We start from the raw sequence: 27,046 nt of genomic DNA, 5'->3' as shown, positions 1-27,046 counted from the left end.
TATTGTTTTTACCAGGCAGCATCCGTCCCTCTGTGGCAGCCATGACAGCAGCCTTTCAGGGAGCAGGTGACTTGTTAGTACTCTAAGCAACAACGGGAACAGATGTGTCCCTGACAGTGGATGGATGGTCAGGGTCCATCTGGTCAGTGCAGCCCTGGACAGGAATGATGAATACAGCTTCATCAGTGAATAGCTGTCATCAATCGCGTGGCGTGGAGATGGCCGCTGACAGGCACACACGCCGGCCTCCGGGGCCCCAGGTGTGGCAAGTAGAGAGAGTGAAGGCTGGCTCCAGAATGCGGGTCAATCAGCCAAGTCCGAGGCAGCATTAAACATCGCAATGCAAAGTGCATGCATTACAAAGAAGATGAAGTGCATTGCTTAGGAATCTGATGCTTCTTTGATACTGGGTCAAAGATTTATTTCAACTAAGGGCTGTTGCTAAGCCGCTGCGCTAAGGACGAGCACCAGGCGTCTAGACATGTCATGGCTCTACATTGTCTTCCCCCAGTAGCGGTCCCAAATGAAATGTGCTGTATCCTTGTCTGCCTCGGTGCATAGACATGAAGAGGTACTAAAACACTGACCTTGCTCTGGACTATTCTGAATATGTTATGGCTGCTGCTTCCCTTGAACTGTCACAACTTCAAATCGACCACTTCTAATGAATTCATACAGTGTGTGGTGATCATTATGCAGAATGCTCCACCTGCTCTTAGAAACTATGACGTCTAGAATCATACTGTTAATCCCTCTTATATTTTTATTTTATTTGTAAAGGTAAAGCAATAATGTGTGTCCTAATGGTCCGGCATGTTATGGTGGGTGTGTTCTGGGACCTTGGTGTCGGTGGAAAGAGTTGACTTTAGTCTGTAAAGGTGCTGCACTCATTTCTAATTTGCAACAGCAGCAAGGATTTTATTCTGAGCAAAAAGTAAACATTTCTTGGAAATAGAAAAATTGAAGTATACTATTTATTTGATGCACACATTGCCATACAAGATGATTTAAAATAATAACAACGTGATAATACACTGTGTTTACACTGTGAATGTCATGCACAAGAAAAAAAAAAAATCTAAAAATTATTTTAATTTTTTTACCAAGCAGTCTAGTCTCACCCCTTCCACACAGCAGCATTTGTTAGTGTTGCTGATTACATTCAGAATTATCTTGACATGGCTGTTAGCTGTGTATCCTGACCTCAGTGTTTGGATATAAACATAAAAAATGGAAACATCAAATGACCAGCAGGCAGAAACTAAATCTAGTAAGTGATTTTAAGGGAGTAACAGCTTTGAGTAAGAGTCTGCATTGTCTGTAGGTACTTAAAATCCCTCTTCTTTTTTTTCGTGGGAAAATTTCAACAGTAAATAAAACCTGTCTAGCTTTTAGTTGGTCATATTCCAATACAGTATATTACCAGTTGCTGTGTTCTGAACACTACCAGCACCAACACTTAATGTTGTGTTAATTAAGGAAAAATAAAGATGAAATGTCTTTTATCTTTATAAATGTAAAACATGTAAGACACGGCTAAGCTCAGTCAGTAAAGCAGGAGCCGCTCAGAGGCTATCGTCGTTGACAAATCAGACAACTTCTTGATAACTGAAACCCATCTCATCCAAGATTTTCTGATGCCATTTGACCCAAATAAGCAAAATGATAATGTCGACAATACAGACTCTTTAGAAACACCTTTATATCTTATGTATACATTTTCGTGCTATATGTGTTGTTCGTGATTTATGTACATTTCTAAAAAAAATAATTTAATTGCTTAGTGTCTGACATATATGATGCATAATGCATTATTGTTCTCTCTTTAATGTATCCAAATGCAAATTTAGTTTAAAAAGAAATTAAGAAAAAAAACCCATTTGATTTACATCACAAAGTCATCACAGCTAGGTTCAATTAATGCAACATAATTATTTGTGGTTTTAGATTTTGTTTTATTTGCATGACAGTGAGGAGGATTGCTGTCAGATGTTTTTTTTTTTTTATATCTCTGGTTCAGTTCAGGGTTTTTTCTCTCCGAGCACAGAAAGGTGCTGTAAGCCAGCAGAGAGCTGGTTTTGTACATTTTTGCTGCCCTGTCGTTTTCTCAGCAGGGGATCTCTTGGGAAAATCAAGGGGAGGGGAAGGCTGGGGGGGAAGGATCTGGCAGAAAACACACACGCACACACACACACACACACCAGCATCACATCTCAAAAACCCATAGCGACGTCGGGTCTGTGATGCTGCTTATTGTGATTAAGCCTTTTCCTCTAAACAGGCTGCATCTGATGACCCTGCTGGTGTGTTTATCTCTCTGTTTTCCCCTCCCCTACAACAGATGACAGTCTCAAGACCGTGACAAGAGTCACTCTCATGTTTGAAGCCACACGTTGCTTTGTGTGGCTCCCTGAAACTGACATTAATCCACTTTTTCTCTTCTATGGACTGACAAGAGCATGGAATGGAGGTGTCACACTTTCAGGCAGCGTATAGGGGGGGGCAGCTCGGCTTTGACGGCCCTGCTAAAGCACTGCTGCTGCTGCCTGTAACAGTCCAAGCACTGCAAATTGGAAATCCAGAGGAGATCATCTGTAAAGAACATGTCTAGTGGTGGTGTAGGATGCAACCAGAGTCAGAGAGGGGAGACGAGAAAAAGCCAGAAAGCAAACAGGCCTGGTATGAAAGGAATAAAAGGCATTACAATCATTTTAGACAGGACATTTCAAGAGCAAAAAAAACCCTTACAACACGCAATCCTTCAAGCATTTTCCCCATGAGACATTACAAAAGGAATGTAACACCGCACAGGTAATATTTTGTGTCATGTGCAGCCTTTCAGCTGTTTGTCAGGGGTGTGTGGTTCACGTCTAGCTGATCTTCAAACAAAAACTCTGCATCTCTCGCTGACATCTGCTTGGAAGTTGAGCTTCACCAGGTTCCCGAAGTATTTATTAGAACATGTGGGGCAAATTGCATTACCTGAAGGAATTTGACCAGGTCACATACAAAGATTAACTACATGTATTAAAGTCAGACTTTTTTTTTTCTTTTTGAAGGAAGAAATCGACTTCTTAGCAGAATACCTTGTTATGAGTTTATTCCATCAGTGACAGTATTGTGGGATTTCCCAGGAATTACTTCACTCCATTATGTGCTATATGATTGTTGGGTGTATTGATTACCTTTTGGTTCTGTAATATATCTGATAATACCACAACAACAAGTTGAACATTATATTTTTGATTGTTTTAAGGCTCAGGCAAGAACAAAAAATAGCCATTCCCAAACTTAATTATTACAAGGCCTAATCTTTTGGTTCCTCTGCTCAACACTTGAAGTACATCCAGGTGTATACTAATTGTATTTACATTTAAAAATATATCAAGCTGTGTTTACCTCCAAATAAATATCTAGATAATTTCATCTCCAGATATCAGGAGTTTTGAGTAAGGCGTGAACTGAGTGTACAGCAGGGATATGTAAATCCACATGTTACAGTTTGTTAAGCAACTGTGCAAATTGATGCACATAGTTGTGAATTAAGTATAAAGCTTTTGATGTTTTTATTTTTGTGGGTATCTTTAAAGACTTTCAAAAACAACTTTAAATTGTTTTTGGTGTCCTTTTATGAACATAACAGTCTGACCTCTCTCGTTGCAGTTATGACAACAATTTCTAACTCCATATGAACAAATTTGCGCTGGTCGCTGTCCTGAAGTTCCTCAGAGGATAAAAATAATACATACTGAATTGGTAAACATATAACAACACAAAACACAATTTTAATGGTTTCTTGTAACATTTTTTAAAACACGAAAAGCTTCTAAAAGTGACATATTTACACATTTGGTATATTGATGTAAAACATCCTTACCTGTTATTGAGTCTCACAATGGAAATGGAAAAAAAAGCTGTTTATGGCTGTTCCTCTCTCCCATACAAGTGTGTGAAGAATAAACTGTCAGATTTATCACATTCAATCTTTCGGGGGGAAAAAACACTTCCTAACAACAACCCAGTGTTAGCAGTGACAAGCATTCGGAATGACTTTATAGAAATAAAACTACTTTCTTATGGTCCCGTTTGCTTTTGTGGGTCATATTGAGGCTTCTTTTTTTTTTAACTTCAGGCAGTTTAATAACCAATTAAAAGACAGAAGCTAATTTAACACCAGTGTCTGCTATGTTAAGTGTATCTATTGATCAATCCATATATGCTAACATGCTTAACAAACGTTAGCTCACAACACTTTATATGCATTAGACCCAGAGAAGGTATTACACTTTGTAATATTTACAGAGACCAGACCTGATGCCAAGCTCTGGCCAAGTCTTGCTAAGTTCTTGTAACGTCTCGTTCAGAGACTTTGGGGGTTACATCAGCAGCTGTGCATCTTGTGTTTACTGAGGTTTAGTATGGACATTCAACACAGTAACACCACATGTACAGGTTGTATTTTAATTTAGATTAATAGATCTCATTTAATCTGCTTTGCTAGCCTGTTTTTAGACATTTTCATACAACCATGCCACAATGCAATAGTGTATGTAAGGCCACTTTGGATAAAGCAATGATGAAACAAAATCATTCAGACATTGCAGTCATTGAATTAATTCATCTTTCTGCTCGAGCCTTTTTACAAACAGCTCCAGTATTGCGTTCAAATGAATTTAATTTTGATTAATTTTAATTGACTTTATTATTAACAATAGTTACCCATGTTTATTGCTGGATAATTTCAGCATCCATGTTATGAGTGTCAGTAGGCTAGGTAAGACTGGGCTGGATGTCTTAAGTCTTAAACAAGTCTTATCTGGTGCAAAATCAACAACTCTAGAACTTTGCTTATGCTCCTCCTTATTTAAAAGAATCACAATGACTGCATCATTGACACATTTCACAAGATACTCCTCCAGTCATTACAGCAAAAAATAAAAAGTAACAGTGAGAGCACACGGCTCTGTAGGGAACCTGTTGAAGAGTGTAGTTTAGAGGATAAGAAACCATTAACTCTGACACACTGTGTGACCTGTTTGACAAAAATATCCTCTGAAATTCTCGTTAAATTGAGGAAGGAGTTTCACAACAGCTACAAGGCTGAATAGTATTTAAAGCAAATGAAAAGTCTACATGAGTTCTACTCAAAGACATTTTATAAAAGCACATGATAAAAGATATAGAAATTAGTTAGAAATAAGTGTTGTACTATGGTAAGAACTTATGAAAGAGCATAGTTTCATTCCTCTTGTCTTGTTGAACACCAGCTCCAGTGACAGTTTTCCTCTTTGATCCAGGCTGAGATCTCTGCTGTTGGCTAGAATCCGTTGAGTCATTTGGATGCCTTGCTTATCTAATGCTTTAGTGATGGCAGAAGCCTTCAGCCTGCATTAAAGCATACATCAGCCTACGAGAGAGATAGAGATACAGAGAGAGAGAGAGAGAGAGAGAGGGGTGGGGGGAGGAGGCAGAGAGAAAACTACAGTACAAACTAACAATGGCAGCTCCAGTTTTTTTTATATTTATAGCGCCCAGCAGGTGTCAGCCACAGCAGTCTGTGTGCCCCCTCTGACACCCTGTGGCTGCTGCTTCGCTCCACCATATGAAAGAAAAGCAGGAGGGGGAGGGGGAGGGGGCAGCTGCCGCCTGGGATTAGGTACCTGAATCCAATCTTGAGGAGCAGTGGGCTCCAGTGGCGTTAAAGTGTTTTCTGGAGAATTTCTCATGTTCCCCCACTAGCTGATTATTTCCAGATTTTAGTTCTGCCTCAGCGGAGATGAGCTCCACACAGTTTTATCCTGTCGTTGTTAAGATGGAGCTTTACACTCGCTGGCCACACTCAGACCAGTTGTATAATCCCATTATGAGAAGCTCGTCCCACAGGCAAATCATCATTTGCAGATACTGAAATAGATGTTTGTCGACATGCTTGATTGAATTAAATGTCAACTTTACACTACAGTATGTAAAGTAGTTGTCTTTGTTTGAAGCATCAATTACAAAGGAATTCCTGTTTCACCCCTCTTTGCCTTCTTCTTTCACTGATGTCAGCATTGCTCAGTCTACTCTCCCTCATTAACCTTGCTTGTTCTTCCACTTCATAGCCCTGCTAATATGACCCCAGCCCCCACCCCCCAAAATCTTAGAAGACTCTAAACCCCTCTTAATAACCAAAGGGAAAGAGGTAGTTATTGCAGTGTTACTGTGCAGTGATTGGTCTCCAGCAGAAAACACTTGAAAAGTGTTAGCTTTAACCTGAAACCTCAGCCAAAACCATGACCAAGGGCATGTCCACAGAGCTCATTTAATGGACGCTTTACTTGTCATTAAAAGTAAATAGGCATTTTTAAATGTTGACTTAAACTTTTATAGTAAAGTCTGAATTATACATTTTTGGTTTCAGTTCACATAAAGGGCACAAGTCAACTTTATACCTTTTTGTAACTGAATTACAACGAATGTAATACTCATTTAATACATGACATCATGGTGAATTATTTTTTTTTTCATTAGAATTTATAAAGTTTGAGCTAATTAACAATGCATTGATCATTTGTTTGATTTTGTGCCACACAAATCCATGCATTGATTCATGCATTGAACACCTTGACTTATTCTTAGTTAAACGTGAATTATCTGTACCCTCATTACTGTTTTACACTTAAAATAAATGACATGTTTTTCTTTTGAACGAAAAGTTATCTCAAGAGACTTTGCAAAAAGAATAAGTCTAGACCACACACCGCAAGTTGTTCATCTGTGTTTTAAGATTAGGCAATTTTAAGAGAAGGCCTTTTGTGATCGAGGAAGAATTGCTACGCATCAGGTGTGCCAGTAAGACATACAGATGTGACCTGGACACAAGTACTTTCAAATAGAATTAGGCCCACATTAATGTTTGTTTACCTGCTGCTGTTATTTCAACTCTGAGACTTGTCTGAATGGGTGGTCCTTATGTTAATGGTGGTTTGATGTTTACATTAGCTTTACATAGTTTACCTTAAGAGCCTGGATTTAGCTTGAGCACATTATCTTTAATACAGTATTTGTGTACAGTGTAAGGCACAATAAAAGTAAGTCATGCGTGTGTCACAGCTTCATTTCTAACAATAATTGTGAGCTTCTAATGACTTAATTTCAACATTTAAACAAATATTCTGTAAATTTATTAACACAATGCCCTGCAAAGGAAAGCGGCCCCTCCTGTGGTTTAATAAATCCCTATGGCTTCTCATGAAAGAAAGAGAGACACCGCTTTGAAGACACACTTAATATCAGATCTGATCTGATGTGAACTGATCACATATCAGTTTAGGAAGGCCAAAGCAAATTTCTTTATTTAAAAATTCCGGAAAGCCATTGACAAACTTGATTCATCAACAAAATTAATTTATTTAAAAAAACAGGTAGATTGTTTTCATGTACATGTTAAACTTGTACAACTGACTGTTCATAAAAGACATTTGGATATATATCGAGTATCGCCACTCAGCAAAAGATATCGAGATTTGAAATTTGGTTCATATCGCCCAGCCCTACAATGAAATGAGAAACATTTCATCCTATCCTTTTTGGAAACACAGAAACACATGTAGTATATTCTGTTTCTTTGCAAGATTTTTTCTAACTACTTGTCACTTACTTGTGGATTTCCTACTGTAACATAAAAAAGGGTTCTTGCTTTTGTTATTTATTTTAAGAAAGGGAGAAGCCTTTGAGCTCAAGTGGAACTTCAAATAAGAAACAATGTGATGAAATAAATATCTTTCGACATATGACATGCAGAAACATGAACTCACTGAACACAATAATTATCGTCAAAGTAATAAAGCAGAAGAGCTTCTGTATAGTCATGCACAGGCAACTTTAACGACACAGGGGTGTTGGTATGCTCTAAATAAACTCAAAGTGACAGGTACACTGCATCTGTGAGTTTATCAAAAGACACCACCAAGAGAAGCTTTAAACGCTGTGTTATTGTCTCATAACACACATTTTATTATGTGAGATAAGTGGTGTAATGACTTGAATGGGTGAAGACACAAAAAATGTAATTAGTGTGTGCTGATTTGAGAAAGAAAATCATTAAGATACAGATGACTGAGTCAGAAATGGGAATCCAGTCTTCCCAGACTTCTGCAGTTCATTCTTGTCTTGCTTTTCCACCAAGTGTAAGAAAGCCAAGAATTAACACTCTTTGATGTCACTATTCATTGCACAATGATGGCACATTCAGTACAGTAAAAACCTCCATGTTCTTGCTAATGATCACAGCCGAGGCCAAAATGGCAGCAAGTTCCAGGGGAATTCAACCAAACGCTCATTAAAAGGTCTAATAATTAAAATATTGATTAATTAGTCTTACATTGATTTACAGTCACACTTTATCAAAGCGCCAGGCTCTAATTACCGTGCCATTATGCCACAGGCTGACCTACTCCTTTTATTGTCACATGTAATGAAAAAGAACATTTCTTTAACTGCTTTTTAAATTTTTGACCTGTAAAATTTTAATGGGGGAGTACAGTGGGTGTCGAATGTGGATTGGCAGTAAAGTCATGGGTGGCTAATGCTTGCGAGTGTGGTTAAGTGGCTGTACACACAGCGAGCTGAAACACCTCTCCAGAGGGATTGGTCAGGGTTACTCTGCTCAAACAAAAATTGCATTCACCGGTCCCACAATGAATAATTACGCTAAACTTGACTTTTCTAGTGTTTCAATGCACTTCTTTCTACAAAGCATTAGAACATCTGTGAAATGCTCACCCAAAAATGTTTTTAAGAAGCATGGAAATACAGTTATCAAAGTTCTTTGATACAAGCACTTTCTGTGCCTGGCTTTTGGTGGTTAGTTAATGAAGAGGTGTTGAGCAGGAATTGAATCCTATTTTCCACTCCATAGAGTCAGAAAATGGTACTTCAGACACTCAGGAATCCCAATTTTCCTCCTGAAATTGGAAATGTGTAGACATGAGAGAAAAGTGGAAATCATCAACAAAGTTTTGGCTGACCATTTGGGGCAGTGCGAAATTCACCTGTCCAAGTATATCTCCGCAACTTTCACCATATTGATCTCTATAAACAGTTTCTGCATATGCATGCAGAATATGGAGGAGTGGGAGAATTGTCGTGTTTGAAGCATTTTGATATTGACTTGTAGTTCTAATAAAACTATCCATTAGCATTGAAACTGTACACTGGAAAACATTCAGTTAGAACCAAGCGGCAGCCTCTGGTGTTGAAAAATGAAACTGGTGCTGAGGTGCACGTCACATCCACACCAATTTAAAAAAAGCCCATTTTTACAGCAGAAATCAACATGTTTACAGCCTGGTTCCAAAAATGAAATTAGTGTGATTATCTCATGATCGGCATGCACTGTAGGCCTACAGGGAGGCGATCTGTTTAGATTTGAATGGGCAAGATGTATGTGGCAGCTGCCTGTTGTTAGGTTCATTGAAAGCTAAGACAGCATTTGCAGCATGGCGACCACCGTCGGGCTTTTAAAGCCCTCTGCAGTAACAGATGGGTGACGTCAATCAGGATTTGTCTATTAGTATTTACAGACTATGGGCAGAATGTATCGTCCTGTACAATTCTGGAGCTATTATTTAATTATTGTACAACTTTTACAACTTTTTCACAAAGCTTCATTAACAGTCACCTGTATTTAGTTGAAAGTAACAGTCCCTACATCAAAATCATCTTTTAACTCCAACTCATTTCTTGTGTCATGAGTCATTCTGTTAACAATGACGACACATTGAAAAGGCTCCGAAGCCTCAGCTTCTCTTTACTTCTCACCTGGCTAAAAACCACAAAAAATGGACTCTCTTCCAAAGGTTGTTTTTTTGTGTGGATGTTTTCACAATGGAACTGGAATGAAAATGAAAATATTTACATATATGTCTCTCCTTTGTAATTACTTTCAACGTTGCCATCAACTGAGATGTGGAGTGTTTGAAGCAGCTAATGTAGCTCTCGCTGGCGGCCTAAAGCAGAGTTGAGAAAATGGGCAAACAAAGTCTAAAGAAGTGCTGAAGTTTACAAAACGATCCTAGATTTTCTTACATAGTGTGTAAAGGTTCGATGTGTGGTGGATGGATCATTCTACTTTTGAAGAACAGCAGGATGGAGACAGATAACTTTCTCAGCAGCACTTTACCGTCAGCCTCATTGTACATTTCACACAACCCTTAGTTAGCCAGTCAGAGGCTAGCATGAACAAACTCAGAGCAGATGTTATGACAACCACAGAGTTAGATTAACTTTAATTTGGTCACAGTCACTAGGTGCTAATGAAAATATTTAAGTATGTAAATATACCAATATAAACTTTGTAAACTCAAATATGTAAATAGCTCACTGTATGAATGTTATAAACTTATATTTGACTTAAACTTAAATACATGAATTAACTCATTAATTTACTTCACTGTTGAAGTGTGTATTTACTCAACTTACTACTATACAGTTCACATGTGCAGACACAAACAGATGTTAGACTTGACTGACGGCTCATCGATGATTAGCTGATGACATCATCACAAACAGACATCACATCATGTGATGCGACAGAGGAAAGGACGTCTCATGTCTCTTGTTTCCTTGGTTCCCTCTCTCCTTTGCTTTGTTTCCGCGCATCTCTCTATTCATGGATTCAACTTAAGAGACTTGGCATGTACCTTATGAGGTGGCTGTGGTTTTGTCCATCTTTATCATCCAGTTTATGAGCAGAGTATTGATGTCTGCTAAACTCACTCCTTTTATCTCAACAACCTCACATGTTTTGAATTCCCCTTCTATCTTAAACCCACAAGGACCACTGACTGATGTAACTTTCTTTTTTGTTGAAGTTGTATCAATGCAAAAGATACTATACCTTTATTGTAACAGCAGAACAAACTAAATATTCATCAGGTTTAAAACATAACCCCTTTAAAACCTCCGCTGTCCATTTTACTGTTTTAGAGAAGAAAGTCTCTACTTACAGTAATGCTTCATTTGCACACATACTAGAAGAAACAGAAATTATACAAGTAATACCAGGTAATATAATGCATACAGCATAATGGGGCCCTTTTCATAAATTGCCTTCATCACTTAAAACCTCCCACAAAACTCCCACCAGATTTTAAAAATGCTTCTCAGTGGCACATCATAAAATCTACTTTTTAAAATACAACACGAAGGATACCTACAATAGATAGATAGATAGATAGATAGATAGATAGATAGATAGATAGATAGATAGATAGATAGATAGATAGATAGATAGATAGATAGATAGATCTTGTGTTTGAGGGATGGAAACACTTAAAAAATGTCAGATCTCATCATCAAAACTCCCAAATCACAACAAGTCCATTAATAAAAGGTTGAGGGAACATAGACGCTGTCTTTCATATTCTAATGAGATATGAACGGTATTACACCTCCATGATTTTGCTGCATCAGAACCTATATCCAACCCCACCTTTGTTTGCACCCAGTATTTGCATTTCAAAGGGAGCCCCGGGGAAGCCACTTTGCATATTTACATCTGATTAACAACTTTCAATGAACACGTCAAAATCTGAAAACTGCTCTTCACTGACATGGAAAAAGTGCCGCTGATTCTGTATCGTGAGATGTAAGGTAACAAAACACTGAACATAAACGGAGATTACAATTACATTATGTTCGTGTTGTATACAAATCAAATGTATATTTACGTGCATGTTTACAGGGGGACATTTGTGCTGAAAAACTGTGGATCAATGTCAGAAATTAAAGGGTTTGTGTCCACTGACATCAGGTACCAACTGCAGATTTACTTCTGCTCATATTGAAACTTATAACTAAACTATTATGTTTGGAAAAAGGTTCAATTGGTCAAAAACTCACTCTAACGTGCTCTCTCACTGATAGAAGAATATGTCTTATTTTATGGTGTATCCCTCCATGACAGACTCATTCAATTTTCATGACTATCCCTTAGTGGTCCCATTATTATGTATTTTTTACACATCTGCCCATAATAGTGAATTAATAGGAGGGTGAAAGAATGGTCAAGCTACCATGTCATTAAAACAATCCCAAAATTCTAGATTTTGGAGGAAAAGAAAACAGATAGTTCAACATGTTAAGGTAAAGCTTTGGTCATTATACAGGGAAAAATAACAGGCTACAAATTTCTGGTGGAAGCTTTGTTCTGCTGAGCTCTCCATAAGACATAAAATATGAACTAACTATGTGATTATTAATTGGGCCCATTGTAATTTGAGGATTCTGGGCTGCATATTGTTGGCAGCTCTCCACGGGGTCTGTCTGTTCAGAAACGTGTCGAGGGGCTACCAGCCAGGATGCCTCAGCCATTTAGAGAGCAGCTCGCCACTTGCGCATCGGCATACCAATGAGTGGGGTTAAAAAGGCATGGCTCCTCTCAGAGACGGCCCTCCTTCTCCAGCTCGGCTCCAAAGGGTCTCCACGGACTAATTTCCAAAACCACCTCTTAATGTAGGCTTGTGTCAATCACCTGAACAGACAGCTTCATCCCCTGATATGGAGCAGTCGCACTGTAGAGCCAGGCAGACCAAATGAAATACAATGGTGTGTAACAGTACCAGGACAAATAATTGAAGAAGTTCTTTAATGCAACATTGATTATTATACTGTAATGCTTTGAAAAAACATTTTGATCCATTTTAGTCTTAGTCGTAGTCTTAGATCAAATGTTGTTTTTTTAAGTTATGCTTATAGAGCTGCTGTTTGGACAATAATGTTCATGTCCAGGAAATGGTGAAGACAAAGTTAATATACTGTAAATTATGATAAATTCAGAATGGAAGGTATGCATACAAAAATCTGAAAAAAAAAAAAATGTGGGCTTTGTTGATTAACGTGTCTGCATGTATGTAATTGCATGCATCAGATTGGTATGGAAACATGGCCAAATTTTGTTTGATTCTTTATTTTCTCAAGGGACAGAGGTGATATACAGTATACCAATAATTATACATATTTAAGAATGTATTTTAAGTGCATGAATGTATAATAGGCTGTTATAAAGTACATGTTTTAACTGACTGCGAATTGCTTCTGATTAATACGAGGGTCCCAAAACATGAATATTGGAGGCTGCATTACTACATATTGTCATTTGTAGCCTAATTGCTGCATAAAAATAACGCTATATAGTACCGGTACATGGAAAATGACAAAAGAAGAGAATTGTCATTTTTAGTCCGCAAACAAAATTCACACTCGACTTAACTCCTAAACACAACTTACCTCACACTCCTCCTGAAAGACTTTCACGCTCCGGCTTCTCTGATCGTTACTGAGAAACCATCCCTCACACTGGGTTTTCCCTTTTTGTGTTACAATCCTAGATGACATACGACACAAGAAATGATGAGAAAACTGTGGGGAGACTTCCAGTAGATTGATTCTCCCATAGCTTCATTCTTTTCTAGTTAGTCTTTTATTGGCTACAAAGGTAGAGTCGTCAAGGAGCTGAGTTTGGGAGGAGTGAACCGGCCTGCCCTGTTTAATCCACGGGGCATTGAAGGAGGGTGATCACTTCTTAAGAGCACAAAACCCTACAAGGGAATCAGTGCAGTCTGTGAGATTCCAGTGCCGATTTAAAGGAGACTTGTCCCAGCTTGGGCTCTGGGCCTTTAGCAGGCATAAGGCCAATCTTTACAATAACAACGTGAGGCTCAGAGGAAAGCACTATTTATGATCATAGAAGAAGATATCAGGTTCAGATCGGAACTTTTTGTCCCTTCAAGAAATAAAGACATGCTTCTTACAGACAGACTTTTTCTACAGTGGCCTATGAGCTCATGCACTGCATTAACCACAAAGAAATTTACTTGTCAGTTTCAGGAGAAATGGGCTGAAATTCTACAGAAGATACAAAAACACAATCGCCGAACAAGCTGCAAGGAAGAATATGCTCCAGAGCAGCAGAGGGCGCTACTTTGAACTGAATTATTGTTGAATCACATTTTATGAAGAAACGTTAACACACTTACTTCTACTTTTTGCACTTTTTTTTTTTTTTCATTTGCATATAGATGCTGTTACAGAAATCGTTTTGGAACTTTTGTTGTTGTAGTTATGAATCTTTATGCCAACTTCTTCAAATGGATAGCCATTTGAGCTGTGTAAGCATCTTTTCCCTTGTCTGCATCCTATACTTCCAGTTTCTTGACAATAATGTGCAAAAACTAACTTGATGAAGAATAACTGAGCAAAACATCAATTTCCAATTACATGTTTCCTACTGGATACACTCTAGAAAGAAAGAAAAGAACCCTACCCTCTTCTCTTCTGGGCAGATCAACGTATCTTTGTCCTAAACTCTAATCACAGCAGAAAAGAATCCACATAAAACCATTTTAGCCTCTATTTATCCACGGAGAGGAAAGAGAAGATAATGATATTATTTACATTTGTTTCTTTGTACTGACAAACAAAGACATGAGATGTGAAAAAGAAAAAAAAAATAAGCACAGCAGTTTCCCTCACAGCCAGAGGCATTTGTAGGAGATAATCAGTGTTTTTGTCTGTTGTGTCCTCTTTATTTCAAAGGCATTGATTGCACTTATGAGCTCTTATCCACCTGATGATGCATTCATGCACACAATGTTAACATCATCCCACACTGGTAGTTAAAGTTTATTCAATTTATTGATAATAATCTGTGTGGTCAGAATTGCTTTGTTGAAGATACAGGCCGAGCTGCATGACTGTTGCATTGTAGGTTGAATGCAAAATTAACGAAGGGGAACTCTGACTTTTAGTCAATGTAAAAATGTCATTAATGTTATTATTCAGTCACCTCTGTGGCCTGAATATATATCATAGAGACCTCATGTGTTGAATTTTGATTGCATGTATTTCCATTTCTTCTACATCAGGGGACCCAGAGCGAGGAGGGGGACACCAGGGATGATCTGTATAAGGAAGGCATGAGAAACTTTGGGGTTTTTGAGTAGTGATAATCTGTTCCTTTTGTGGTGCTCTACGTTTACTTTTACCTTTTCTCCTTTATCCCATATTTTATTATGATTTGCTTGATTATATTTTTGAATGAGTAAGAAAAACAAATGTAATGGCATGCTTTCACAGAATAATAACAGAGTATTTTGAAGAATCAAGGAAAGAGTGTGTAAATATATGGTAAGTTTAGGGCCTGAATGATATGAGAAAATGCTTGACAGAGGATTTCATTTTTCAATGTGTCCATGAAGATACGCAGTGAAAAAAAACTAGAAAGTCTATATTAGCTTTAACTCACTTTTTCTATATTAAAAAAAACATGTCTTTAATCTGAAAAAGTTTCACCTTTCACCACCAGTTTGCACTTTTTAATCTAACCTGATTACATCTAAGTGATGCCACATGGATATTAAAACCAGCCCTTCATCCAAAAACTAAAATGTACCCATCCTGACTGAGGAGGCATTGTTTTCTTTTGTAAATATTTCTTCTTACTTATTGTGATAAATTTGGACTTTTGCAATGTGTTCATTGCAAATGCTCACATTCTAAAAAAGTGAAGTAAGTTTCACACTCCGAGAAAGAAAATGAAGACTCATTCTGTGCCTCGCCATGTCAATTATATTGGTTAAAATTAAACTATCACAAACACCCTTTGCAGTCACCTTTTACTCAAACTGCTCCACCTGTTATCAGTTAAATACAGACAAATATCCTTTGGAAAGCAAAATCCTGATGAAAAAAATCAGTGATGTTGAAACAAACAACACCTATTAATAAAAAAAAGAAAAAGAAGCTGTATCATGAACAAGGTTGTATTTAAAGAACAGATGATCATAATGATGATGACAGCCTGAAAAAGGTATACTATATCTCAATGAAAATAGCTCATTCTCTGTCAGAGCAGAAAACAACAACATACACTTCTTTTTAAATCACATTAGTTTGTACTCAGTTACTCAAAGGTTGCATGGCAGTCTGAGAGCTTAGCAATCTTCACCAACAGCTTTACGATACATCCATAGGTTTGTGACAAAGTCTTGAAACTGCAGGCCTGAGCCTTTATGCTTATCTCAAATGTACAACACTGCAAAGCCTCATTTGGGCTCCTACACAGAGAGTAAATATATACTTCAGGTCCCTGTTGCTCTAAGACCTCACTTCCATTACACACAATTTGAATTCAGAATCAGTCTAAAGACTGACGACCATAAACACTTACACTACTTAAAGTATCAACTGTTAGTAATGTGTGCTCAGCGCTGTAAGTGAAATACACGCTCTTGCTTTGAGAAAATAGTCCTCTGCCAATTGTGCTGAAATTGCTCTATCCTTATCTCAAGTACTGCTTCACAGATATGAGGAGCAGCCTGCTTTGTACGAAAATATGATGTCAAATCTCTGCAATTCCAATTTCCTGCGACATCGCTCTCCAATCCATGGAAAAACAGGGGGCTGTTTTTGAAGTGAGCACACAGTGCTTAGAATGAAGAGGAAAATACAAGTTTAACAACTGTTTGTAATGTCCACAAAACAGATGATGACAAATGTCTAACAGATGAGGAAATGAGACAACACATTTCATAATATGCATGTTACAGGGTACATCACCATGTTTGTTTAAAATCTATATAACTACATCCAATATTTTGTCTCATTGGTCATGTACAGGCACTGTGTAGGTTAGTGTATTTTAACAACTTCCTTAGAAAGCTGTCTGTTATAAGTGTCAATGGTATAATACTGAAGACAACTACCACATTAAGACAAGCAGGTTATCTATCAACGACTTTATTAAATAGTTAAAATGTATGCATAGTTATCTGAAATACTTAGTTTGCTATTCAACCCCAACAGGCTGTTTCTTGTCTCTTATTACCTCCTCTTATAAAGGTTTATAAAGATTCAAAGCTCCTCCTATGAGCCCTTTTGGTTCAGTGTTTCTTTTTTTTTACCACAAGTTGTTATTTTTAGACTAGCTGTAATACTTCCCTGTTTCTAATAATCTCTGAGCCAAACTGAACTAAACAGCTGTTTGCTGTTGCTTCACATTGAACAGAAATTATATTATTTTGTCAGTGAAATTATATTCCATATCTTACTTGTAACAATGAAGCAGTCAAACACTATTTAAAACTACTCCTCAGAATTAAATGAATGTTGATACATAGTGAAGCCCCCCAAAAATCTCTCCCACAAGTATGATTTCTGCCTTTTCTATCCTTCTTAGATCAGCACTGTCAAGATGGCCTCCTACTCGACAACAACATTGGCATTGTGTGTCAAAATATACACGAAATTAACACACTTAATTAACTCATCTTCTTCAATGAAGTTTACATAGCTCTCGTAGCTGGAATGGGACCACGTGGTGATGTGTGGGAGTTATTATAATTGTCAACATTTTAAAGAACCTGGTGGAAGTTTAAAACTGATAATGACATTATTAACAACATTGGCTATCTCTATAATCAATTTGTACCTGTTACCACTGTCAGACTTTTTCCACAATAAGTGATATGACTGTTAAAAGAAGTGCAAAATGAGTTTTGTTTTGTCAGAAAACACGACCCACTACAGGACAATATGATCAAGGAGATAAGACATACTGCCTTGTCCAGCATAGGAGCTTTTAACTAAACTATTTCAGTCAAATCTGACGAAAGTCTGTCCACTGAGGGGAGACTTTAGGGTAAAAAGCACACACAGTTGACATTTTCGTGTCGCTGCTGAGGCAGTGAGAGAAGCAGGAAATGTCACATTGACATATTATTCTGTGCTAAAGTTGATGTGACTTAAATGTTAGCAAACGTCTTCTGACCCTTTTTTCTCTCTCAGGTAAATAGTCAAAGCAAATATTATGTGTTTGTATCTGTAACCCCATGTGCATGTAATGCTTTGAGCACCAAAAACAAGCAGCCAGCATCTTTTACACAGAGGGACATGACAACATGTACACAGTCTATAGCTAGTAAATTCTTATTGCTGTGTTTCAGGTGTTGAAGAAATATGACAGCAATTACTGCAGCACCATGTGAGTTGACCACCTCTGCAAACCATTACACATAAATATGTTGTGATCCCTGTGTTCAACAGTCTGTTATGGACAAAGATGCATTCCTCTCCTTTTAGTGTGCAGTCATGTCTGAGGTCAGGGCCATTTCGTCCATATCCCATTTCTTGGTGTATCTTTAGCAAGCGCAGAAAACAGCAAGCTGGAGCTCAGACTGAAGTCTTTCTCTGTTGTTGGTATATATGTGGGTCAAAGAGGAATCTTTTGAAAACAGGAAGATAGGAATACGGCCCAGCGCTAAATGAAAGGGGGTTTACAAAGCTCGAAATATTCTCTTAAATGTCTGACCAGAGCAAACTGATATTCAGTGGAAATACACTAAGTGCAAATATTGCTGCACCTGCTCCATCACTTTTGTACCTTTGATACACATAGAATCCTCTGCAAGGAAGTTCTCCACAGAGATTCAATTAACTTGTGTTATAATAAGGGCAAAGACATGGACTTAGCAGTACACAAGTAAGGTCCGGTGCTTTGATTGACGTTAGCCTCCATTCAACCTCAGCATGAAAGGAAGCGCAAAGTAAACAAATAGGATGCTTTCAAAACTGCCTTTGGATATTAGATTGTCCAAATAAAAAAAACTATTTTTCGGTATCATGAAATGCTGTTTGCACATGTTTGCTGTCTGCAGAATCAGTGTTTGAATGTGTATGCATTGTGGCGTGTGGATGAATTGAATAAGTGTGTGAGCCGTGCTGTAAATCTGTGAGTTGAAGGACGAGCTGTATCTCATGCTGGCCTCTATCTGAGTAAAGAGAAAGCCTCTGGGCGATGATAGAGTGGGGAGAGGGGACAGTGAGGGACAGTTGGTAATTTAAACAGTATCTTATATTGAATGCTTTGCTTTACAAGGATAATACATTCTGGTTATCTTTGCCTTTTGTGTGTCATTTTGTTTACTTTATATCAACAAATGGCCAAAATGCAGATTGATCATCAGATTACAGTAGTTTTGTCATTGTACTGTTCTACAATTCACTTAGCAGACACTTTTATCCAAAGCGACGTACATCATAGAGGAAGTGCAACACAAGCAAGGCTCTGTCGCCCCCTGGTGGTGGAGCAAACGTCTAATCTCCATTCGACCTGCAGAGTCCCTTTGCACCTTTAAGAATAAGCTAAAGACCCAGCTCTTTCAAGAATACCTACGACCTTAATGATGAGGATGACGATGGATCGATATTATTATTGATGATGGTGATGGTAATGACAGTGGGGGTTTTTTATCACGCAGATGGCTACTATACTGATTAGATCTCTCAAGAACAGCCATCAGTGTTGTGCTTTGCCTCTGTGCAATCCCAGTCACTGTACTATATTTGTATAAATACCTGTCAATGTACTGTATTTGAGTTTGAATACAAGCAACATAGCCTTGTTATATTAGCTGAATGAATGACGTGTTGGATTGTGTTTGGAACCTTTCATGTTTCACTTTATTACCACCCAACAGTTCTATTTCCTTCAAACAAACACAGAATATCATCATGTTTGAGAGATGTACATGCACTAATAATGGCAAATAACCTTGTAAATAATAACTTAGAATAAGACTGTTACAAACCAAAGGAATCATCGACTCAAAACTCACTTGACGAAGAAAAACGGTTCTTCTTTGGGGAAAACTTCAATCATAGTTTTAACCTTGCCCTTAACGTGTTTGTGTGTGTGTCAGGCTGTATCCCAGAGCAACACAAGATAGAATTTGTACTACACAACAACAGTTATTATCTGCGCCTGGCCATATCCTTACAGTATACGCCCAGAAGTGAGTCAGAAAATCCAACTTCTTTTGTCTTTTAGTTTAGTCCATTCAGATTGAAGGACTTTTAAATAAAGGATTTAAGTAAATCATTGTTGACAGAGCTAAGGAAAAAAAACAAAAAAACATTAGAACTTAAAAAACTCTTTCCGTCTGATCCTTTTTCCTTGCTATTTCAAGCCAAACAACAGATAGCATAGACAGAGATAATACTAGCCTACAAGCAGCTTCTGTCCAGCTAATCAGTGTTAGCCACGCAGATGCTACACCCTCATACAGAATATGAAGTCTCTTTTGTCTTGCATTAAAGACAATTTGGGTAATAAGCCTGCCTACAAAGTTATGGTTACTGAACAGGTCCTTATTTGAGTTTTTTCTCCCGGTTGGGTTTTGGTTGCATGATCTACTCTCTTGCTGGTGGGTGTTGTGAAAGAAAGAAAACAAGAGTAATGCTGTGGTGGACTTTCATATTGATTATGTATCTTTCTTCTTCTTTTTTTCTTTTTAAATAAAGTCGCCTTTATTGAAAGGACAGTGGATTCAGAAACAGGGATGAGAGAGTGGGAAATGACATGCAGGACAGTCAGCTTCCTGTCTGGAGGATGATAGACTAGCTGGGGCTTTTGACAACCTCATTTGAGCAAAGACAACCAGCAGCTATTAAGTAGCTGCTAGACATGTTCATGATATGATACAATAGGAAATAATTATCTAAATTATAATGTGGTATCGCTATTGACCATCAGGTTTCAGAGCTCCCACAGGACAATCACACAAGCCTCCGTCAGGTCTCAATGTACAAGGCCTCTGTTGGCGTCTGTTTTCTCTGCAAAGGGTGCAACACTTTGGAACCCTCTATACTAATTTAAAAATAAACAAATAGTAATAGAGACAAATAGTAATGCTTTTAGCTCAAATAAAAACCAAAACAGTCTTCACATGAGAATCTTATGACTGGTTTATTGTCTGGTCACGTTGCCTTTGTTTTAGTGCTCATATGGATTTAAATCTGAATTTACCTCTTCTTTCCTTCTCCTTGTATTATTATTATATTTGTATTTGTCCATTCTAACTGTGATGTCCATGTGTCCATCCAAAAAAAAATCTGTCTATCATCATCGAACTCTTTGGACAAGCTGTTGAGCACCTGGTCGTACATGTTCAATGATGATGAGACAACAAATATTAGTTAATTAAAGCTGTTCTTCAGTTATTGTTCTATTGACCTCAGCAAATAAACTTTAAAGGACTTTCTTAGCATTGTAAGCAGCTCCATTCTTTGAGGGTCTGTATGTTTTTTTCATTTCTGTCTCGCGATTCGAGTGCATCACAAAAACAGTCTTAGAATCTTGATTTGTAATGTGTCTAGGATGGGTTTTTTTGTTTGTTTGTTTTTTTTACCACATTTAACAATAAATACACATTTTAAATAATTTCTTTAAACAATGTATTCATATGTAAATGATATACTATTTTCTATCATGAAAAAAGTATTGGGAACGAGAATTAATATTATTTTTCCAGCATTCAGATTCAGAGATTCCTTCAGATTCTCAAATACTGAGAAAAACTCAGTATTCTGATTAGAGCAACAAATCTGACCTTTTTCTCATAATGTTGAGGGGAAATATTTAGAAGTCTAACTTTAAAGGGAAAATTCAAGTAAAAAATTCACAATATAACTTTTTTATGGTTTCCTGTGACCCCTGTCCTCTTTTTGCCCTGGGTCACTATTTTATGAATTTCAACAACTTGCTCTGATGTTAGTTCCTGCTTCAAAAGCTAGCACAAAAAGAGAGTGTGCACACTTTCTCACATTACTTTGTAACCTTGAGGGAGATTTAAATCAAATAAAAAGAAACCTTTTTGGAACGCTTTTTCCAGAAAAAAAATTGAGCATAAATCTTAAGACCTCTGTTATAATTTAAAAGAAACACATCTGCATTTCCTTTTTTTTTTTCACTAAACCTGAAAGTTAAATCAGCCGATGAATTTGGAGAATACTGTATATGTCATAATAGAAGAGCAGATCCAGCTGTGTTTGATAATCATCAGAGGGAGCCTGGTTAGCTTAAATTCAGCTGAGAGTTAAAGAGTTTAACCGATTAGGATTTTTATGGTGATTGCAGTTTGAGCTTTCGTCTTTAAACAAAATAATGTATGCAAACTATGGAAAAAATGGTGACACCTACAATTGACTAAAAACCATCACACAAAAGTGGAATGAAGGGGAATCAGCCACCGTTGGTATCACATTTTTGCTTTCTGTTTCTGTAGATTTGACTGTTAGGGGGTGTGCTTTCTTTAGGTTTTTCCACTCTCAAAACACTTGACATTGCAAGCAGAGTGTCATATCAAAAAAGTGTCCCCTTGAGTATAATGAAAAAAACCCACCTAAACTGACCTTGAAGTGTAGAATAATGATGAACATGCATAGCATGCTTTAATCCAGAATATCATGTGTTTTTTACATTTTCTCAGCGTTAATAAAACCAGAACATTTTTCTCCTTGCCAGTATGTTGGGCTCAGTGCTGCTGGCCCCAAATAACCCAACTCCTCCATATGTAATAAATGTACTGTTTGTTTGTGTTGCTAAATCTCCATGCTGCTGAACACTCCGTGAGACATCATCCACGCAGCCAAGCATCGATTCAATTTAGACGGCTGATTAGTCAGCAAACTCTCTGCTCTGCAGTTAGGAAGGCTCGACCCGTACAGTGTAAGGCTGCTATTCAGGATCGTTCTTATATGAATATGATCAGTGCTATTTTAGTCAATAATTCTCTCAAACACATTAAGTTTGTTTTGTTCTTGTTGTAACTTTTGTAAATAGAAAAATATATTCTCACTTCCCCATCCCTCTCCGTCTATCTCCTATTAGCTTCACAAGGTTGCCATGTTCTCTACAGTCGTGTGTCTCTGAACGCTCTCTGATGACGGATTTGTTAAAATAAGAAATGTAATGTACATATACGTATGAACTTGATCATCACTATGTATAAAGTGTGCAGACATTGGCTGATGACTAACTGACTCTCTCTCTCTCTTTCTAGGTTATAATTAAGCACCACACTTGACTATTTTCTCCTTTCTTTCTACTCATTCTGTTTCTTTGTTACGGACACATATACATTGCTACTTTTTTTAAAAATTAGAAACGTCCCCTGTGCATAAAATTAAAAGAATATGCTATATATATATAATTTCAACCATGGCAAAGATCTGAGAGTGTGAAGTACACTGCAACAAAACTTCTGCGTTATCTTTACTTATTAGAAAAGAATTGGCATGTCACCTTGAACCTAAATGTCACACTTGTGTGAATGATATTAGAGAAGCTGAATTCTGCTCATTATTAAAAGCATTTTTTTTTTCTTTAAAATATTTGTTAATCTTTTTTTTTTCTTGAGATGTAATGCAAGTATCATCTGACAACATCCCCTATCATCACCTTGGTAACATTTCAAACTATCACAGCAAATCACAGAGTGTCTGCTGCAGCTGTCTGTCTGCTGTGATAAGAATCAGGCAGACGTTGTCCAAAGATCTAAATATTGTCACGTACTGAACATATAGAATGAAATGAGTCGTAAATGTGTTTGGATACTTTCTGCCCTCTTGTGGTGGTCCTTCGCAGAATGACATTTCACATCAGCTCATCAGAAAAAAATATCCAACTTTTAACAAAATGTTTACAATGAATTTGTTGAAAACATTAATTTAATTCTCATAAAGAAACAATGGTATGTACATATATGAGGGGAAATAGCAACAATAAGGAAGCTGATGTACAGAACTTGCTGTGGTAAAAATCTAGCTGAAAGACGAGACTAAAAAACCCACTTCAATTTATTTCCTTTAAACGCCACTGCCTTTAAATATGCAAACCATTTTAATTGAATCTTACTCACTTTTTAAGGTTATTTTTTCTCTCTAATTTTTGAGTACAGCCTTAACTTGTAAATGAATACAAAACATACATGAATACAAATTTTATAAAGACATCAAAGTAAATGTAGGACCAGAATAGATTAACATAATTTAGAATCAGCAGCATGATCCAGTAACACAGATCCTCCCTGTCTCTGAGCCAGATTAGACACACACACACACACACACACACACACAATCACACAATCACACAATCACACACACACACACAGTGAATGTGCCCAGCAAAAGGTCAGCATGCTATTGAATTTTTTTCAAATATCTTTCAAAATACCTCCTGGCATTGCAAATATTTTTGACCACTGCGTAATACTTTGGGGAAGGATGAATCCCCATTCCTTCATGCCCCCTCTCTCTCTTTCTCTCCCTCTCTTTCTCTCTCTCTCTCTCTCTCTCTCTCTCTCTCTCTCTCTCTCTCTCTCTCTCTCTCTCTCTTCCTCTCTCTCTTCCTCTCTCTACCACACACACATAAACACACAGATAGCACTACACAATGTCTGCCAATCTGCACAGAGAAACACCGCTCTGGGTTATTCATCGATTGACCATTCAAATCCCAACATATGCTGCTCTGCTTCTATTCCACTGTGTTCACAGAAATGGACCATTTCCGAATTCTTCCACAAGGCTTCCTTACCCTGTTCAGGAGTCACTCGCACACCATGTAAATGAGCGAAAACATGGGAGGCAAGAATGTAAATTGATTCAATGCTAGTGTAAATGTGCGTGTGCACTTGTACACTTGGGAATCTGTTTGTGCACATGGGGAACATTTTGACTTTTTTTGCAGGGACAGTATACGTTTTTGAGTTTTCCTTTATGACCTGGAAGTAAATTTCCCCTGTGATATATCATGTTGTTTAGAAGTGTATATTCCCGTGGACAGGCTGGTGGTATGAAGAATAGAAAAGTAGGGTAAAGAATCTGAAAATTTGTGTCTGCTTTGTCTGTGTATGATCACATTCCTCCCAAGTGCCACACTGTCAAACATCTCTGCTTTGCTTCACTTTTCATGTCTCTCCTCCTTTAAAGTCAGAAGTGTTTCCTTTCCAAGACCCCCTCCTGGTTTTACCCCTGTCGTTTTTCCTTCTCTTATCCATCCCTCTGATCACCTAAAACATCAGTCCATCACCAGCAGAAGCTGTGGTTTATGTCTCCCTGCTGTCCACCGTCTGCCTTCCAGGGAGAGCTCCTCCCCCGCTGAGCCACTGCCCGTTTGCCAAACTGAAGTGTTTTTTTTTTTTTTTTTTGCAGGAGTGAGCAGGTTTTTACATGGAGGACTGCCTTAATGTTGTTCAGTTGGTGGGAAGCCACACAGGGCGCTGCACTTCAGATTCTCTGTTTGTTCATGTGTGCAGGGCCAATTCTCTCTACCTTACAGTCCTCCCTACCTCCCCCTGCCTCCCCTTTCTCTCAATCTCAGACACCATCCAAAACACATAGAAAGCAATCCAAATTAAACTTGATAATTGTCTTGATGTGTGTCAGAATGTGGATGGATTGTATGTAAACACTTGGCTATAGCTGGGATGTTGCGATTTGGTCTGAGCAGTGGAGGTATGCCTTTCAACTGGGGATTAGGAGGGGACGTGGCCTCTATAGGGCTCCCTCTGAGCAGAGCCAGTCCTCCCATGTTAATTTCTCAAGGTCAGGAAGAACCTCTGCAATGTTTCAGCTTTGATGGTGGACTGAAAATACAATAACAGGAACCCTGCTGGACAAATAGAACACACTGATTCAATACCCGTAAACATACCTGTTTGCCAAGATCAAAGAGGCCAGTTAGGAAACTTCTAGCTGCTTTAATAAAAGCAGTAAGTCATATTAAAGAAGAAAAAAAAAGAAAAGCTGATGTGTAGCTTTACTTTAACAGAGCATCTTTCCTCTGTGCTCCTGCAGGAATAAACATTAATACGACCATTCATCACTCACTGTCTTTAAGTCTTATTTTACAAGCTGTTCTGTCTAAGTCTAATTGAGCTTCTTTACATTGTAATAAGGCAACAAAATGCATCGGATTGAAGCACAACCCGTTCCCTTATGTATTTAAAACTAAGGCTTTGGGGAAAAAAAGAGAAGGTGCATTGAGTGTGTCTCGCCTTTTGAGATTTAATGACTATCCTGTGACTCCACAGAGAATTACCGCCAGTAATTGATTATTAAAACTTGAAATTGCAAACCACATCCATTATTTGACGAGTGCATGTGTTATCCTTATAATTAACAAAGCTGGGCACTTACCGTTCGCCGGTTCTAGGACCCCCAGAAAAATATATCAGAGGTTAGAAATTCAGTTTATGCAGCAAGCGCTGTCTGGGCAATTATCTGTGGCAGAATACATAACTAAAGACACTCAATACAGCAAGAAAACACCATAGAACAATCTCACTGTGTGTGAAAACAAAAGACAGATATAGCTCTAGAAAGGATTTACAATTGTACGACTATTGACTATTTTTGCAGTTGTTATAAATAATTGTATATACAGTATTTTAAACATGTTTTTATCATCTGCGTTGAATAAAGAAGAACAATGAGAATATTTGTCACAGCTAGAGATGTTAACCCACCCAAAAGATTCCTTTTTGGTACAAAGAGACATTATTATGTAGAAATGTGCAATTCTTTCCTTCGTTCTCTTTTCTGAAATTCAAAATGAGACAAATGCCAATAACAGCACAAGAGTTGCGTGTGTCTTTACCTGTTATAAGTCGTATTTGAGATTAGAGGTTTCTTCCAGATTTAAGTGGTTTAAATGAAAATCATAACAGCAGCACTGTCTCTGTATTCATCTATTTAAAGCACGGCAAACTCTTCAAAAACAACAAGGCTACGGTACACTGAAACCGGTACGCAGAGGAAAAATCCTCCCACTGAATTCTTGTTTTATATAAAGATAAGTGTGGGTATCGCATCCTATCCACCTACATGACCTCCTCTGCATGCAGCTTCTGATCCATAATCTATTTACACAACATTCTTGTTTTAGTTTGTTTGGCCAGTGTCCATGAAATTTGTTTCATTATTAGAGCAAAACTGATATAAAAAGCAAACTAGCAGGACTACAACCTCCACAATGTTGCCAAAAGGATAGTTACAAAAGTCAAATGATTAGTTGACAAAGCCTGCATGGAGTATTTGCCCTGCTTTCTCACCATTTGTCTTCTATGAGCAAAACTAATGAACAACTTGAATAGTTTAATGTTTTATTGGCCTAGACTTATCTTTGCTTCAGTCCACTGTATGTACCATTAGGAGCAGTTGG

General features: G+C 37.7%; 1 protein-coding gene and 1 long non-coding RNA gene across 2 annotated transcripts in view; one reads left to right on the top strand and one right to left on the bottom strand.

The window, feature by feature from the left end:
- Positions 1 to 19,534, top strand: part of LOC306832362 — a 96,835-nt gene extending 77,301 nt beyond the window's left edge. Inside the window, exons 2-3 of the long non-coding RNA XR_013780214.1 lie at positions 17,988 to 18,025; positions 19,054 to 19,534. This is a non-coding gene — a long non-coding RNA (uncharacterized lncRNA). The remainder of the gene's footprint in view (positions 1 to 17,987; positions 18,026 to 19,053) is intronic.
- slc38a11 (solute carrier family 38 member 11) overlaps positions 1 to 27,046 on the bottom strand; it is a 127,386-nt gene that overhangs the window by 45,267 nt on the left and 55,073 nt on the right. The gene's annotated exons all lie outside the window — the stretch shown is intronic.

This window comes from Symphodus melops, assembly GCF_947650265.1.
Source record: "Symphodus melops genome assembly, chromosome: 12".
NCBI lineage: Eukaryota > Metazoa > Chordata > Actinopteri > Labriformes > Labridae > Symphodus > Symphodus melops.
This window is presented reverse-complemented; position numbering and strand designations above follow the sequence as displayed.